The following is a 17,153-nucleotide window of genomic DNA, read 5'->3' on the forward strand; positions in this document are numbered from 1 at the left end:
GGTAACTCCTCAAATCTATGCATCGACCCCCTCCCCGCCCCCTCCAAGGCGCAGAGGCTGGTTTTCGTGTGTATTCCCAGAGGCAGGTAAAACAAGGCTCCACGTTTCCCTCCCGGTTATGCACTCTGCAAGGCGCAGTAACAGCGTTCGGGGAGCCGCTGTGCTTCCCGCAGGGCCTCCCCGCGCTAGGCCGGCCTTGCGCGAGGACTGCACCGGCTCGCCGCGCCGCTCTCTCCGGCGCTCCCGTGACCTTACGAGCTTGGTCTCGGGACCGGACACGCCGCGGAAGCACCACTCCCGGTGCTCCGGCCCGGCGCGCGCGCCCGCTGCGCTCCGACTCTCCGGGGCGGCCTAGCGGGCGAGCGCCGGACGCGCGCTGCCCGGCCTGGCGGTGCGGAGCGGGGTCGGCGGCGGCGGCGCGCGGGCCGCTTCCGGCGGGGGTGCGCGGGGCACGAGCGGCGGGGCGGGGCGGGGGGCGGGGCCAGGGCCGCTGCGCCCCCAGCCGAGTGGCGTGCAGGCACCGCCCCCGCGCGCCGCAGTCGGGGTTGGAGCGTCTCCTCCGTGGCCGTGGCCGTGACCGTTGCCTCCGCGCGGCTCCGGCGGCGGCGGCGGCTCCTGGGACTCGCAGAGGGCAGCGGCAGCCCCTCGCCCGTGGCCGCCTCCTGCAGCGAGCGCTGGGACAGCGGGGCGAGGAGGCGGCGGCGGGTAGTGTCCGGCCCTCCTCGTCTCCAGCCCCGGGCGACTGCGGACTCCGGGCAGTCCCCGGGCGGCGGCCAGAGCAGCGGAGCGGCCGGCGGGGGATGGCGAGATAGCGGCGCGGGAGCGGCCCCGTGAGTGCTGGGGGCGGGTGGGCGCGGCGCGGGCGGTGGGCGCCGCGAAGCCAGGAGCCCGGTCCCGTGGGCGCGTCGCCGCGAGCGCCTGGCGGCCCGGGCAGGGTTCGGGGCAGCGCTCCGGCCGGCTGTGGTCTCAGGTCTCGGGGAGCATCCGAGATGAGTGACCTGGGTGGGGGGAGGGGGACGCGCTCCGAGTCGCGAAGCTCTGCGGGCGCCCTTGGGCCACTCTCGGGTCCCGGAGGGCGCCGACTCCGCGGCTGCGAACTTCTGCCCCACGTAGGGCAGTGAGTTCTGAGATCAGAGCTTACCGGGACGGTGGGAAAGAGATTTAATTTTCGTTTTCCTTTGATTTCCCTGTGTTTTCCTGTGCTTACATCCCAAGGCGCTATGTATTGATTAAACCCAAAGTTAAAGTGTTAGCGATCACAGTGAGGCTTCATGACAAATGCCACTTCTGATGTGTGGTTTAGCAGGGCAGAGCTGGAATCCTGAGTTCTTACCGGCAGAAAACTGCGTATCAGTGGTGTGGGTTTACCTCGAGGCTTGAATAACGTGATTCTTTCTGGTCCTCACCTTTTGCTACCAAAAGTATAAGGAGTCTTTTATTTGCAGTTGGGTATCTGCGTTTCTTTTTATATGGGTGTGTTTAATGCAGTCAAATATTGATACCACCTGAGTGGCGTTTGTGTGGACATTATTATTATTATTATTGCATTTCTTTTTATGTGTTCCTTCAAGGTTACATTCAACAGAAAAGTTTGCTTAAAGTTTCCCTTCCTGTTGTTCATTTTCATTTTCAGAATTACCTTTAAATTTAAACAACTGCTTGAAGTAAAATTGATATGACTTAATGGTATCCGTCAGGGGTAGGAAAATGATCCCTAAACTACATTTAAAGCAATCTCCCCTCCTCCACAAATGACAACGCTTTAAAAGCGTTTGTTTAGTGCAAATGATGCTTGCCCCTCCCCTTAACTGATTATTTTGCCCCAGTTCTGAAATCATATTCCACTGATATCAGAGGGTTTCTTGTCTTAGCCTGGCAGAGGAAAGAAAACCTAAGGATCGTGTGCTTTTATTGTAAAAACAGGAGACTGTCCCCTTTCCGTTTTATGGCCAGGTGGAAACTATGTTGCTTTGTAGGCTTCATTAGGTAGTTACACACTCAATTTGAATATGGGGTATGTTTTTTAGGTGAACTGAGCAGCTATTTCTCTTTCAAGAATTGAATGGAAGCTTATTTGCTTTGTAATAGGTTAGATCACAAGCATGTCTTGTCTCATTTACGTGGAGACTTGGGTTTTCTTCTGGGAATGAAGGCTCAGGAACCGTACAGCCGAAGAGGGCAAACTTTTGTGATTTTTGAATGCTCTTGCTTTGTGATGGTCATCCCTGAATAATGAGTTGACAGTAATATGAAATACTCTAATATTTTAAATTAATTTGTGGAACAGACAGCCTGAGCACGCTGTGCAGCATTCAATGCTATAGGAAGGTATAGAATGGGAAGTATATAGCTCTCTTCCTGATACCCCACTGCACCCTGTTCTCCCCAGTACCCAGGGTTACTGACTCCTTGCTTATGTCCTTCTAGATGTAGCCTATGTTGGTATAAACATTTAGTATGTTTTCTTTTTATTTGTTTTTCCACAATAAGGACACATTGTATACTCTGTTCTTCCCCAGCTCCCCGCCTCCCCTTAGAGTACTAAATCTTGGCAGCCTCTCTCTCAGTACCTAAGAGAGCTGTCTCATTCCCGAACAGCTGCTGAGTACTCCATTAAGGAGAAACCATAATTGATTTAACCTCTTCTTTATTGAGATAGGTGTAGGTTGTTTCCAATATTTTGCTATAAAATTGTAAAACATTAGTTTTTGAGGTTTTTAAATGGATTTCAATTATTTCCAAAGGCCCACAGAAGGGATTTACTTCTTTGCAGCACATTCCAGGAAATAAAGGCCTCTCCACTGCAATGTACACCTTTTGCTTTTATATAGTTCCCAAGTGATCCATAAGGGTCTTTGGTGTCTTTGTGATGAAGTGATGATGGCCAATAGCTAAGGTCATATTCCCTGATTAACACCTTAGCTCTTTGTTTTAACACAAGAAGTAAAAGGATAGATATAACATTTTAAGAATAATCTGTAAGAAAAATTCTTAAGAGTTTAAATATTTTTGAACATGGAGAAACGGCTTATACCTTTGATTAAATTGAACATGACAGCAGTTTGTGTTTTATAAAACTTGTTTGCCACTAGACACTAAAATCCTTCCCTTCTGTACATTTTCACTAATATCTCAGATTTTAATGTTGCCGTAATAGGGTACAGATCGCACCATTTGGGAGGAGGTTATTAATGTCTTAAAGGGGAATATGCTTTTAGAAAATATTTGGCTCTTTCATTTTAAGTTAAAAATTGAAGTCTCAAAGTGCTTTCACAGCAGAATAAATTGTAGAAGTGGTGCTAATGCTAGAAATTGAACCTAATGCATTATAAAATTTGAGTATTAGCCAGTGTTGTTTCATATTTCCATTATGTTTATTTTTGAGAATGTTTCTAAGACTAGTTCAAGCAATAATGACCTTCTTGTTTTAACTGATCAAACAAATCTTTTAGCATGTAAGGTATTTTCCTTTCCTTTTATTACTTGGTACCTGTCATTGTGGTACAAAACTGCTAATCTTGCTTATATTTGCTCTTCCTAAGTATTGAGAATTTGTTATAGTATTTCAGGCAACTTTATAAGGACCAAGAATATAGCAGTGCTATAATGAGTTCACATTCTTAGTGGGGGAGACAAAAAGCAGAGAGGCAGCAAAAGACATAGTATCAGCTAGTGATAAGTACTGGAAAAGGAAAAAAATAGGGGTGCTATGGTAATGGGGGCAGGGTGGTGCTGCTGGTTTAGATTGAGTGCCCCTAGAAGCCTCCCTGAGATGGAGAGATTTGAGCAGAGAGTTGAAGGACAGAAAAGAAGCCTGTGGTTTTGGAGATCTGGAGGGAGACCGTCTCAGGCCAAGGGAACAGCAAGTGCAAAGGCCCTGGGGTGGGGCTGAGCCCCAGGTGCCTGGCGCAGGGGGCTGCCTGTGTGGCTGGGGTTTGTGATGCAGGGGAAGAGTGGCAGGCAGGACAGAGCAGGCGCCGGGATCCTGCCCTGTGTGTTTGCACATGTCAGAGAATGTTTACAGAAGTGGAAAAGCAGTGACCTTGGATGGTGGAGTTTCTCCACTAGCTATTAGCTCCAGGAGGGTAGACTCCCGAGCATAAGCCTCACTCACAGTAGGCTGTGAATATCTGTTGAATTAATGAATAATCAAAGAGTTTGAAAAATACTCTTGCTCGAGTTTGGTCAGAATGCTTAGATTCGGAAGTCTTTTATCTGAGCTTTTCACCTTGGCGCTGGCCTTTGACCTTACCAAATCTGTTACACTGTTAACACAGTCTCAAATTATTGCGGTAAGTCACTGGCATTTGATTGCTGTTCTCTAAAATCAAAGTATGACGCCTTAAAAACATACCTAATTTTCCAGGACATTATAGTGATTTCGAAGTCAGTCAGAATTTTACCTTGATTTCAGTGGCTTAGCCATTTGCTTAAGTGTAGAATTTTCGAAGATGCCCCTCCTTTTTTTGTACTGAAGGTTTTCATTCTTTTGGGCAGATGACAGACTGGTGAGCACATATATGTACTTTATGCGGGTACTTTTTTCCTCACAGGGGGAATGTGTGCATGTTCTATTTTAGGGAATATCAGGAACTGTGGTATTTCCTCTTCCCACTTCTAATCTGTTTGTCATTCTAAATATATGTTCCTTTATGTTAATTGGGAGCTCGGGAAATGAATTTCATGCCAAGCAATTGTTACAAACGTCTAATAAGAATCCGCTCTTTCCCTTGACTGTGACTTTGGGGCTCCTGTTCAACATCAGGGTTTCTGTGATCTGGCAGAATGAGGGTTTTTAATATTTTTATTCCCTGTTCTACTCGGTCGACACCAGAACCCACTAGGTTGTTTGCATGTAAGATGATTTTTATCCTCCATCCCTCTCTCAGAAGCTCTGTGCCAACACTGTGTCAGGGATGGATTCTCTGGCTCCGAAATCTGAAGTGAAGTATTTATCCTTGTCATTGAAGTGAAGGCTCTTGTGGCAAACAGCAGAAGCCTGTAAGTGTCTGTTGTATCCGGGACTGTCTGTGGCAAGTGTGGAGACCTAGGTGTTTGAGTTGGGGGACTCTGACTGCTTCCTTCGCATTTCCTTTGTGAACCAGAGAGATGTAGGACGTGCACCTTTGTCTTACGTGGTCTAAAATTATAGCATGCCTTCTCACTAGGCATTGCCGCTGCTGTTGCGCGTGGGAGCCGAGGTAGTGGTTTATGCTTTTATGTTGCAAGGTGAGGAACCACTTCTGGTGGGTAAATTTTTCATGTACTTTTGCACAGAGGTGAGACGCTCTTGGCGCTTGCTCATTCTTCTGGTTTGTAGGGCAGGTACAGAGGAAGACTTGGAGTTGTTCTACATGCCTCTTGGTGAGAACGCGTTATCTACATTAGTAAGTCGCAGTACCCTGCAAGACCACAAGGAGGCGATACTAATTCCTGAAAGTCTTCGTGTGGCTCTTCCCTACAGGGGGCTCTGGGTACCGAGGTCCCTTGCTGTGCCTGCCTCAGACCATTAGAAGAAGCAGACTTCTCCCTGGAGACCCTGGGCCCCAGCACCCTTGATGGGGTGGTGGCAGGAGAATCTGGTGGGAAGTAACAAGTGATGGCAGAAGGAGTGCTTCCCAGTTCTAATATTAGAAATGCTATTGGAGCAGTGAGTTGAGAGCGTTCTGTAGACAGAACTGTGTGTCTGTTGAGTTTGGGGTGGGGGGGAAGCTGCAGAGAAACAAGAATTCACCCCCAGAACTTCAGTGCTGCAGCCCCTGAGGGTGCCAGGTGTGCCCCCTTCAGGGTGCCCATGGTTCCTGCCCACCCACCGCCAGCTTGGAGACCCACTGCCATACCAGTGAGGTTCTGATGTGCATTTCATGCCTTAATATTTATAGTGCAGGAGGCCAGAGCATTTTAGAAATCTTTTCTAAGAAACAGTTAAAAGTTGGGAGCATAAATTTTCATCTAACTGGAACCTTAGCCCATGTTTATTCTTCAAAGATACCTGGATCATCAAAGTCTTACTGTAGATGTAAAAAATTTTTTTGTGAAAGGCTGGTTCTGATTTCATGGAAGAACAATATAGAGCTTGAAATGCACACCTCTTATGAGTAAGAGGAACTTCGACACTCACACAAAACCAAAGGATGTATAGAGTTTGAGAGCCAGAAGAGACCACAGATCATCTGGTCAACTTCTTAAGTTTTCTGAGGCAGAAACCAAGACCTGGAGGAGTAGGCATTCGGATGGTTGTTCAATAAGTGGATATGTAAAAGGATTTTGAGAACTGCAGATTGCACATTAGCTATAAGATTGTATTTATAAAACTTGAAGGAATATACAATTTCATGAGTTTCTTGTTAAAAAATAGAGCATGTTGCTATTAAAGCCCAAATTGTTAAGCATACTATTAGCCAGAAGTACAAGTGAAGGCCTGATGTTTTATTTGCTAGCTTGGGATCTTTCAGAGCCTGGTGTCACTGGATTTTCTGACATTTATTCCTTCAAGTTCAGTCTGCTGAGATAGGATGCCTTTATAAACTTTTATATGTTGTACTTGAAAGCATACATAATTTATTTAAAAACTAGCGTTTGTTGTCAAATTGTTTGTTGTTTTTCTAGATAGATTTTATTAGTAGTTTCACTGTTTCTTAAAACTTAGGGCCTTGGAGGGATTTGATGGTTTAAATGCAAATGTAGCCAACTGGGATGGTTCTGGAAATTGTCACTTCCAAATGCTTCTGGTAGGTGTTTCAATTGTTTCAACTTTCCAGGAGGGCAATTTTGTATTACTCATCGAAAGCCTCAAAAATGTGCCCTGTCCCTTAGTCAGGCATTTCCACCACTAGGAATTGAAGGAAAGAAAATAAAGCATGTGTACAGAGACCAGTCTAGAGCAGTGGTCTTCGCCTACACGGTGCTCATGGGCATGGGATTCCTGTCAGTAACCGCCCGCCCTCCCCCCTCCCCCGACACTGATTCTTAACTTGGTGGGAAGTCTGCTTAGTGGAATGTCTCAAAATCAGGAGGGGAGCCACTCTCTGAAAGTTTGGGAAAAACTCATCTCCAGAATCTGGTGACCTCCACAAAAAGTACATGCAAAAACACTACCTCTAATTTGCAAAAATGATTTTTGTCGCTCTGTTGTTTATGATATTATGACCATTACAATAAGGTAGAAACAGCTTAGGTGCTCAGTGATAGGGAGATTGATTACACAAATTATGGTATATACATATCATGGAAAACCCTTTCTTCATTAACCATGAGGTAGGGGAGCATTTATTGGTGTGGAAAGATACTCAATTTATAAACCGAAAAAGCAGATTACAAAACTGTGTGTGTAAGTTGATCATAAGGTTTTTGTTTTTGGAGGGTGAATGTCGGAGAGAGAAAGCCAGGGTGTGTGTGTGTGTGTGTGTGTGTGTGACAGAAAGAGAGAGAACGAATATGAATATGAATATGCCAGGAAGATTATATATCATATGTTAGATGAGATTATCTTTTATCTTTGTGTGTTGAAATTACAGATGACCATTATTCTTTTTATTTTCCTGATTTCCAGCGTATAAAGCATGTTATATCCTAAAGGGAATGAGATCAGATCCCATTCCCCCTTTACTGGCTGTGTGACCTTGGGCAAGTCCTGTGTCTGTTTCCTTACCTGGGAAATGGAGCCAGTATCTTCCAGCTCAAGGTGCTTGCGCTTAGAGGCTGATAACATGTTACCTTGGCCTCACTGGTCCGTTACGATGATTGAGGCCCATACTCTACAGGGCGGGAAAAGTGGGGTTGCAGTTGTGAACAAAACACAATTTGTTCTTGTATTATTATTTATTAATTATGGTATTATTTTCATACCAACGACTGTAAACCTTATTTTGTCCCACCTGCATTCCTGTTAATACAGGATTTCTAAGCAGAATAACTTTGTTTTATAACTTATATCAAACTCTTTTGAAAGGCATTTCAGGACATTCTGACAAAATATTCCATTACTTCTGGTCACTGGGAAATGTTTTGTTGACTTTTTATTTACTTTAAAACAAATGCTTTCTGCTGCCAAGAAATTTTATTTTGAATCGAAGCATTTTTCTTTTATTTTTGTCTTCAATAATCCTGTATGGTAAGTTCTTGAAGGTCACGGTCAGATCTTTTATAGAGGTGTTAAGAGTACTGTGTGACTCATTCATTCAGTAACTAGTAAGGGCCTTTTTTTTTTTTTTTGGCAGACAGTGGGTGGGCATCAGATACGGAGCCGTGCTCAGGACAGACACGCCTTGCCACTTGAATGACCCGGGAAGTGACCAGTATAGTTCAGGGCCAGGGAACACACACAAAAAAATGTGTTATCACAGTTGGCCATCAAGTAGGCCTCATTTCCTCTCCTGCAATTTTAAGAGAAACTTCGTTTGCCGGTATTACTTTCTGGGGAACACAAGCATTCCTCCTGCTTATTCCACAAATTACATGAGGAGTAGACCAGGTTATTTCTCCTTGCCATTCACCGGTGATTTAGTGATGACTTATATTATACATGTGTGAGAATATCCTAGGCTAATAGTCTTAAAATTGCTTCCATATATCTTCTGCGAGGGACTTGCCGTTTTGAGATTATCTTTTATAAAATTACTGAGGTGGGTTCCTACTAATAAATTTAGGATGAATAGAAATCACGGATATTCTATTAAGGAAATTCCCTCATATAATCTTACTGAGGACGAGGGCAGCAAAGCGTTCAGTTTAAAATAATGTTTCTGTCTGACACTCTCTGACATTAATTACATGATTTATTCCTCATGCAGGGACAGTTTTTTCTTGAGGTAGCAACAGTTGTAAATATTTTGATATTAAATAGACCCTCATTAGTCATGGAAGATGTCTTGGAACTTTCATGACAAATGCAGGCCTTGGGTTTTATTTCCCTTGTATGTACAGCATAATAAAAGGCGATGGTTTCACAGATCATTTTCTTGTTCCTGTGCAGAGTCCGTGGTGGGTTAAGTCACGTCACAGGTTCGAGCCACCGGCAAAGCCAGTGTTCTATTGTTTATTTTTGTCACCTTTCCCCTATGGCCCCCATTGCTTTTCATGGCCCACCTTGCTCCCCTGCCCTCATTGGAACCAGCAGTTAGCTTTCTTTTTTGTGGGGGTGGGTGGGGTCACTTTTCATGAAGAAACACTCTTTATCCCTCGTTATGAGACGTACTGAGTACGTCGTAGCAAACAGTGCAGCCAAGCTGTGTTGACATGCAGACATTAGACTGTTGGCTGGACAGAGATTTAGCCAGCTCGCCCTTTCTCAGTTGCCAGCATCAGTAAAGTTACAGATGACTCTGCTTTGGAACGTGACCGCCCTCTGACCAAGAGTCCGAGCCGTGACTGCGGTGCTCACGGTTCCGGGGGCTCTATTGCTGGAGTCAGAAGTTCAGCTGCTCGCAGGGGCCCTGGAGGGCTGGCGCATGGCCGAGTGGTCGGTCTGCCTTTTGTCCTGAGGTTTTTGATCGAGACAATAAGAAATATTTCACTTTCTCCTTAATTCTACTAAAAGACAGACAGCAGTGATCCTCTAGACGAGTGGTTCTCCACCTTCTTAATGCCGCGACCCTTTAATACAGTTCCTCCTGTTGTGGTGACCCCCAACCATAAAGTTATTCTCGTTGCTACTTCGTAACTGCAATTTTGCTACTGTTATGAATCGTAATGTAAATATCTGACATGCAGGATGTATTTTCATTGTTACAAATTGAACATAATCAAAGCATAGTGATTAATCACAAAAACAATATGTAATTATATGTGTGTTTTCCAATGATCTTAGGCGACCCCTGTGAAAGGGTTGTTCGACCCCCCAAAGGGGTTGCGACCCACAGGTTGAGAACCACTGTAGATGGTGAGGCAACTGAAATCTGTCTCAGTTTGGGGGACCAATAAGGAAAGACTGTGGGAAGGCACGATGTCACCTGAGTTTTGAAGGACGAGTTGCTGTGCGTGAAATGGACAAGGAAGAGTGGAGTGACAAGGACATTCTGGGTAGAGGGTGCAGGGTGTGCAGTGACCCAGGGGGCGACAGCCTGGGGCCGGCGCCTTTTCTGCTAGGCCAGGGGCAGCTGTGGAGGATCTCAGGCATGGGAGACCGACTTTTCAGAAAGGTGACCCCAGGTTGTGCCAGGGAGGGCTTGGGAGTCCAGAGGCAGGGAGGAGCGGAAATGCAGGTCTGGGGAGAGCCCTCAGCGAGCCTCAGCCAGGCTGGCCTGGAAGCTGGTCCGTGTTTTCTTAGTAAGGAGGCAGCGGCACAAGCCGGGGTGATGACTTCAAGCTCCTCGCTTCTGATTAAACTAACTGAAGAAGCATTAATGGGTTTAAAGCTCTCAGACACAGATCTCTGATGCCTTCCCATTAAGTTGCTAAGTGTTCAAGGAGTCCCTCAGCATGGGTGGTATCAGAAGAAGGGAGTGCCCTGGCCAGTGTGGCTCGGGTGGTTGGACTGTCGTCCTTAACCGAAAGGTTGGGGGTTCGATTCCTGGTCGGGGAACATTCCTAGGTTGCAGGTTCAATCCCCGGTCTGTGACCTTATGGGAGACAACTGATAAGTGCTTCTCTCTTGATGTTTCTCTCCCTTCTTCTCTCTCTAAAAGCAATGGAAAAAAAAAAAATGTCCTCAGGGGATGATTTAAAAAAGAAAGAAAAAAGAAAAAGGGAGCAGGTGAAGTCCGGAGTGACAGAGTAGCTGAGCTAAAGCCGCAGGTCTGAGGGTGTGAACTTGCATTTATAAGATGAGAAAATTCCGGGGGTCTAATGGACAGCGTAGCGACAAGTTAATAATGCTGTCTTGTATACTTGAAATTTGCCAGGAGAGTAGATCTGAAACTTTTCCACTAGGCACAGGAAAGGAGGTAACTGAAGTGACATATGTGTTAATTACTTTGTGTGGTGATCATTTCACAGTGTGTATGTGTATCAAATCATCAACACTGTACACTTTGAACACATAAAATTTTGTTTGTCAGTTACACCCCAGTAAAGCTGGGGAAAATGTAGGTCGCAACCCTGGAGAGATGGGCTAAGAATACCAAGAGTAAGATCTATATTGAAGTGGGAATTTATAATAATTTGGACAGTAATACAGACAGTAGCCTTTGTTTCATATTAATACCTTCATGTTGACTTACCTACTTAAGAATTTTTCAAATGAGAAATGTATCTAGTTATACGGACGTTCCCGGACAGGGTTTTAGACATGCTTTGCGGTACAGTGAGGAGCCTCTCTCCCTTTCTTTTTTTGTTTATCCTCACCCAAGGACATTTTCTCAGTGCCTCAGGGGGAGAGGAAGGGAGAGAGAGAAGAACATCAATATGAGAGAGAAGCATCGATTGGTTGCCGCCCAGATGCCCTTGGAGGGAAGATCGCACACACCAGCAGCAGGGATCGAACCCACAGCTTTGGGGGTACAGGACGATGCTCCAACCAGCTGAGCCACGCCCGCCAGTGCTTGCCCTCTTTCGCTTATTTTGGCAGTTACAGTGCCTTCTTGGTGCATTTCACTGACCAGCCTTTTGTCTGCTTCAACCTGTGTTTGTTCATTTTCTGCCCGTTATTGTTACTGTGATTGTTGTTTGATTTTGGATGCTGAAATTATTAATGCTAAATTAATCTTATTGGATTGGTTTGTTGGATTAGTTCACCAGAATCCTCATTATTACATCCAGTGTATTTGCTGTTTTTCCCATTTTTTTAATCTATAGATTTGATTAATGTGATTCCTGTATCTTCATCCAATTCATTAGTCAGGGTGCCAGAAACTCTGTCACATCTGTCTGTAACCTTTTTCCAGGTTGACAGCATTCATTAATTAGCAGACTTTTAGTCAGCTTGATCACGTGGTGAAAGAGCCCCTTCACTTCCTCCTTCCTTTTTTTTTTAAGATCTTATTTACTTTTTAGAAAGAGGGGAAGGGGGAGAGAGAGAGAGAGGGAGAGAAACATCAGTGTGCGAGATTGATCAGCTGCCTCTCACACGCCCCCAACCAGGGACCTGGCCTGCAACCCAGGCATGTGCTCTGACCGGGGATCGCAACCGCGACCCTTGGACGTACGGGACGGTGCCCAACCAATGGAGCCACCCCCGTCAGGGCACAGCCTGTATTTCTCCACCTTGTTCATAAACATTTTTCAGGCATTAGATAACACCTTGTTCAAACCAAGACACCGCCTGTCTGTTCCTGACCCTGGTGTCCCCAGGTCGGTAGCCTGGTCGAGTAAGGCGCTGAGGTGGGGCTGAGGTCCGCTTCTCTAGGGTCCCGTCCCTCGTACCTTCTGTAGCTGCGTCCAGGGTCAACGCAAGCTCGCCCCTCCCTGCACTCTGGAATCTGCTTTCTTGACAGAATGCCCCTTTCCCAAATAGTTTTGTCAGAGGCCGGTTATTTCAGGATCGCTTGTATTTTTCATTTTCTATGTCACTCTTATGTAGAAGACTGAAGAAAATGTAAGGGGATGTTTCTGTATTTTTTATTTTTATTTTTTGAGAGACATTTGTATTCTAAGGTTTGGGATTAAACCCTGCCATAAAGCGGGGGAAAAAAAAGACTATTCATGTTCTTTTGGAGAGGAGAGCTTTCAGATTCAGACCCCAAAGAGTGTTAAGAAAGGATGCAGGCACATTTTGGTCAAAAATCTGTGCACTGAAATAAAAGTCTTCAAGTAGTTTGTACTCTTAAGGTTATTTCAACAGCAAGACCAGAACTTTTTAATGCCAATACGTTTTGAAACAGGTTGTTAACTGGCGCCCTGAGAACTGTGTTTGGCCTGCATATGTGTTTTGTTTGGCCCGCATAAGGTTTCTGAAAAAAGAAATTTGAATTGGTTGCCAGCATTTAAAAATAAGGAGATTTTACATTTTAAACAACAACCCTGCATTTCGGGCCCTTTTGGAAAACCGTGAAGGTCTGTGACTACACTGGAGCCCTGCTGCTACTGGGGTGACCTAGCAGTGAGAGCAGACTGCCCACAACCTTCCGCTCCTCTCCGCACTGCCCGTGACCAGCTTCCTCGGGGGGTCGGGGGTCGGGGGTCGGCTGGCCCTCCATGCACGTGCGGGTTTGCACCTCTGCGCTCAGAGCGAAGCAGTTAAAGGCACACTTTGGAGTTGGAAGCAGAACAGGAAGGTGTTGGCCGAGAGTGGTTGTGTCCCCTGAACTGCCAGCCCTTTGCCATGACGTGGTGAATGGAAGTGCTTGCTGTAGCAGGTGCCATTTCCCCCAAGAACAGCACGCGGCTGGGGGCCGGGGGCGGGGGTGATCCGCTGTCCTGATCACATTCCCCATCTCCTCGTTCACTGGGATGACAAACAAGGTGTCGCCTCTAAAAATAACACAACTGTAACATATTTGTGACGTTGGAAGTAGGGCAAGGAGGCCCTGGGTCAGAGTTGCGTCATGTTGAAGCTCTTAGCAGATCTGTCCCAGGGGGCATTTGTGCCAGGTCACATACCTGCCCCTTAGTCATTGGTGGCATAGGGACTGGAGCCCAGGACTTCCGACTCTGGCACAGTGAGTTTTTGCCCCACATTTTCCAGTCGAGTGTCATGACCTGGGGGGAGGTTTGTAGTCAGACCTGGGTTCAAATCCAACGTCTGGCCCTGACTTGCTGAGTGATTTGAAGCAAGTGTCAAAACCTCCCTGTGTCTCATTTTCCTTGTGACCAAAAGGGGAGAATAATGATACGGACTTTATAGGGTTGCTGTGGGTTACATTTTAATATTGGATTTAAAGAATTTAAAACAGTGCCTGCTCACAATAAACCTAAATGATGCATGATATCTGAAAAAATAATATTTGAACTCGGTGATTATCACAGTTGACTTAGCTAACACCAGCACAAAACGATGACCTAATTACTGTTTTTCCCTCTTAGAATGTAGAAAGAGCTTCAGGGGACAGTTTTACTTTACATGTTACAGAAAAGTGTCTCCAGCAATTTGAGTTGAGAATGTCTTTTTTACTCAAATTTCTCAGTAGCAAACCAGTGCATTCAAAAGCATGCCATTCAGCTTTGTCTCCAGAATGGAAAGAAATGATTGGGTGTCATACAAGTATTTTAGGTCCTCACCAGAGACTTCATGGGCGTGGAGCTGTTCAGTTCACTAAATACTCACTGAATATCTAGCACATGCCAAGGCCCCTTAGATGCTCAGGGAGGTCATAACTAATGGGACAAAGGGTGGAGGAAAGGGGAAGAAGAACCTCTGTAATACCTGCTGTGATATTATAAATGCCCAAGTGGAAGTTAAAGCAGCGCAGTGGGAGCATGAAAAGAGCGCTGGGACCTGCAGGTGAAGGTCGGGACCTGCAGGTGATGGTTGGGACCTGCAGGTGAAGGCCGGGACCTGCGGGTGATGGTCGGGACCTGCGGGTGATGGTCGGGACCTGCGGGTGAAGGCCGGGACCTGCGGGTGATGGTCGGGACCTGCGGGTGATGGTCGGGACCTGCGGGTGAAGGCCGGGACCTGCGGGTGATGGTCGGGACCTGCGGGTGAAGGCCGGGACCTGCGGTTGAAGGCCGGGACCTGCGGGTGATGGTCGGGACCTGCGGGTGAAGGCCGGGACCTGCGGGTGATGGTCGGGACCTGCGGGTGAAGGCCGGGACCTGCGGTTGAAGGCCGGGACCTGCGGTTGAAGGCCGGGACCTGCGGGTGAAGGCCGGGACCTGCGGTTGAAGGCCGGGACCTGCGGTTGAAGGCCGGGACCTGCGGGTGATGGTCGGGACCTGCGGGTGAAGGCCGGGACCTGCGGGTGATGGTCGGGACCTGCGGGTGATGGTCGGGACCTGCGGGTGATGGTCGGGACCTGCGGGTGATGGTCGGGACCTGCAGGTGAGGCTGGGACCTGGAAGCGATGACCTGGGGGAGAGCCAAGTGCAGAGATGCCCCCAGATCGGGAGGAGGAAGAGCGGCCGGGCTGTGGAGTCCAGCTTTGAGGTGGAGTTTGTCCTGCCTGCATCGGAGCACTTGGTGGGAGAGCCTCGTGGCCTCTGGCCCGGAGCGGGAACGGATGGGGAGGGTTAAAGACAGAGGTGCGGTTTAAGGCCTGGCGAGTCTTGTGGAAGACGGCTGTCCCGGCCCTCGCTGGGGGCCCTGAGTCGACGGGAGGAGAGGTTGGGGGGTACCTGTGCAGAGGCCGGTGAGGGCCTGCGCGGAGCCCTGGACCCGGAGGCAGAGGCCAGGGGAGGAGTCAAGGCCTGTGGTGGTGGGAAAGCTGGTGGGTGCGGAGGGAGAGGACTCAAGGGCGACTCCTGCCCATAGAGCCAGTCCCAGAGGGAAGCGAGTTTCCTTTGGCACGTGGGGCGTTGCTGAGGAATCTCTGGAGTATCTAAGTGGGTCTGTCGTCCCAGGCGTTTTGTCATTTCCGGAGGACGTCATTCGGGGGAACCTGTGTAGAAAGGCGAGAAATTGTCCAGTCGACGGTGCCTCTGTACCTGGGAAGAAGCCGGTCCAGGAAGAACAGACTTCGCCGTCACTTGTGACGGGTGGCGGAGAAGTGGGAAGGCTGTTGGCGAGGGGACGCGCGCGAGGGGGCCGTGGGCTGTGCCGGGGTGAGAGGCGGCCGTTCTGGGGGGGAAGAGGAGGGGTGGACGAGTCCCTCACTCCTACTCTTCGCCAACATTAATGTCACAGGGATTAAAGCCTAAAATAGCAGAAGCCCTCAGTGTACCTGAAAACATAGGTAGCAATTTATATAATCTTGGCATGGCAGAGAAATTTTGGTTAGAAACCGTAAAGGACAAACTTGAGAAAATGACCTAATGAAAGTCAAACATAAACCTTGCTGGGAAATAGATCTGCAATGTACGTAACAGAGTTAATAGGAATCTTATGATACTTCATTTTTATCAAGCGGTGAGGAAGAGATTAATTTCTACTTAGAAAGAACTAGGGAAAAGGTAGAATAAGCAGTTTCTAAATACAACATGGCAGATTACCGGTAAACATATGAAAGGGTATTTTGCCTACACAATCAAGGATATGCAATTTTGGCCTAACAGTTGGAAGAGATTAGCATTTAAAAAAAATAAAAAGGGCATTCCGTGATCTTGGTGACAGGGCCAGTGCAGGGAAGCAGATACTGGGAAATGCTGCAGTTCCTGGTTCTTCTGGAAGGTTAGCTTTTATCGTGCCTTCAGCATTTTAAAAGTCATCGGGTATTTTCGAACACGAAGGGATGTTCTTTAGGTTGTCTATTCGCTGCGGTCAGAGTGTTTCGCCGTCTTGATAGAGGTGGGAACACACAGGTTTGTGTGTTTCATGGACATTTAGGAGCAGGTATGGAAGACCGTGGCATTCAGGTCACTCTCAAAGCCTGTCGGAGGGGAGGGACGAGGACAGCGGTCACTCTTCAGTGTGATCAAGGCTTCCAGTGGACCCTGAGGGATGGCAAGGGCTGCAGTGTGGCGCATGTCGGGAGAGGCATTCCGTCGAAGCGGCGGTTTGGGGGGAAAGGCCGAGACCAATGGCAGCGTGGAGCCTTAGGGGAGCTGCGGTGGCCGGCCCCTCTGCGGGGTGTGTGTGTGTGTGTGTGTCGGGGGGCATTTGGGGGCCCCGTGCAGGGCTCCATCTGCCCGGCTGGACAGGAGCTTGCCGTTTGGAGCAGCGGGAGCCTGGGAGGGATTCTAAGCCCTAGAGTGAGGCCCTCAAATGTGTCTAGATGTGCTCATGTTCATAATGAGCGGGCTCTTGTGTTGGCAGGGGCGTCCTCACTGGAGTGAAGGTTTCCACAACCGGTGTGAGGGTCCTGAGAAACGAAACGCCTGGATGATGGGGTGTAAAAACCTCCCAGGAGACACAGAAAAATGTAAAGATAACAACAGTACTCTATTTGAATTGCAGACCGAGGAATAACTGCAGTTCTTTTGGGGAAACAATATCCCTCAGAATCCACAAAGAGATATTCTTACCATAGAGCAAGAGTTAAATTTCAGTTTTCTGTTATTCTCCTGCCAGCAGAATGCACATGGAAGCATGGTCACGGAAGCCGCACGCAGCTGAGCCGTCCTCCTGCCGAGAGTCCCAAACTTCCTTGGTTCGCAGAGCCCTTAGTGTTTCATTAGTGTTTTTATGGTCCACCCCCCCGCACCCCCCCCCCCACGCTCTGCCCCTGCCACAGGTCAAAAGA

The 17,153-nt window shown here is 47.6% G+C and overlaps 1 protein-coding gene across 1 annotated transcript in view; it reads left to right on the plus strand.

Moving 5' to 3' along the window:
• Nucleotides 1–555: 555 nt before the first annotated feature.
• The window catches only part of LIFR (LIF receptor subunit alpha), a 65,855-nt gene continuing 49,257 nt past the window's right edge, over nucleotides 556–17,153 (plus strand). The window contains exon 1 of the mRNA XM_090276162.1: nucleotides 556–830. The gene's annotated coding sequence lies outside the window, so the exon portion shown is untranslated. The remainder of the gene's footprint in view (nucleotides 831–17,153) is intronic.

Source organism: Furipterus horrens, unplaced genomic scaffold (genome assembly GCF_987537825.1).
Source record: "Furipterus horrens unplaced genomic scaffold, mFurHor1.1.pri manual_scaffold_5, whole genome shotgun sequence".
Lineage (NCBI taxonomy): Eukaryota > Metazoa > Chordata > Mammalia > Chiroptera > Furipteridae > Furipterus > Furipterus horrens.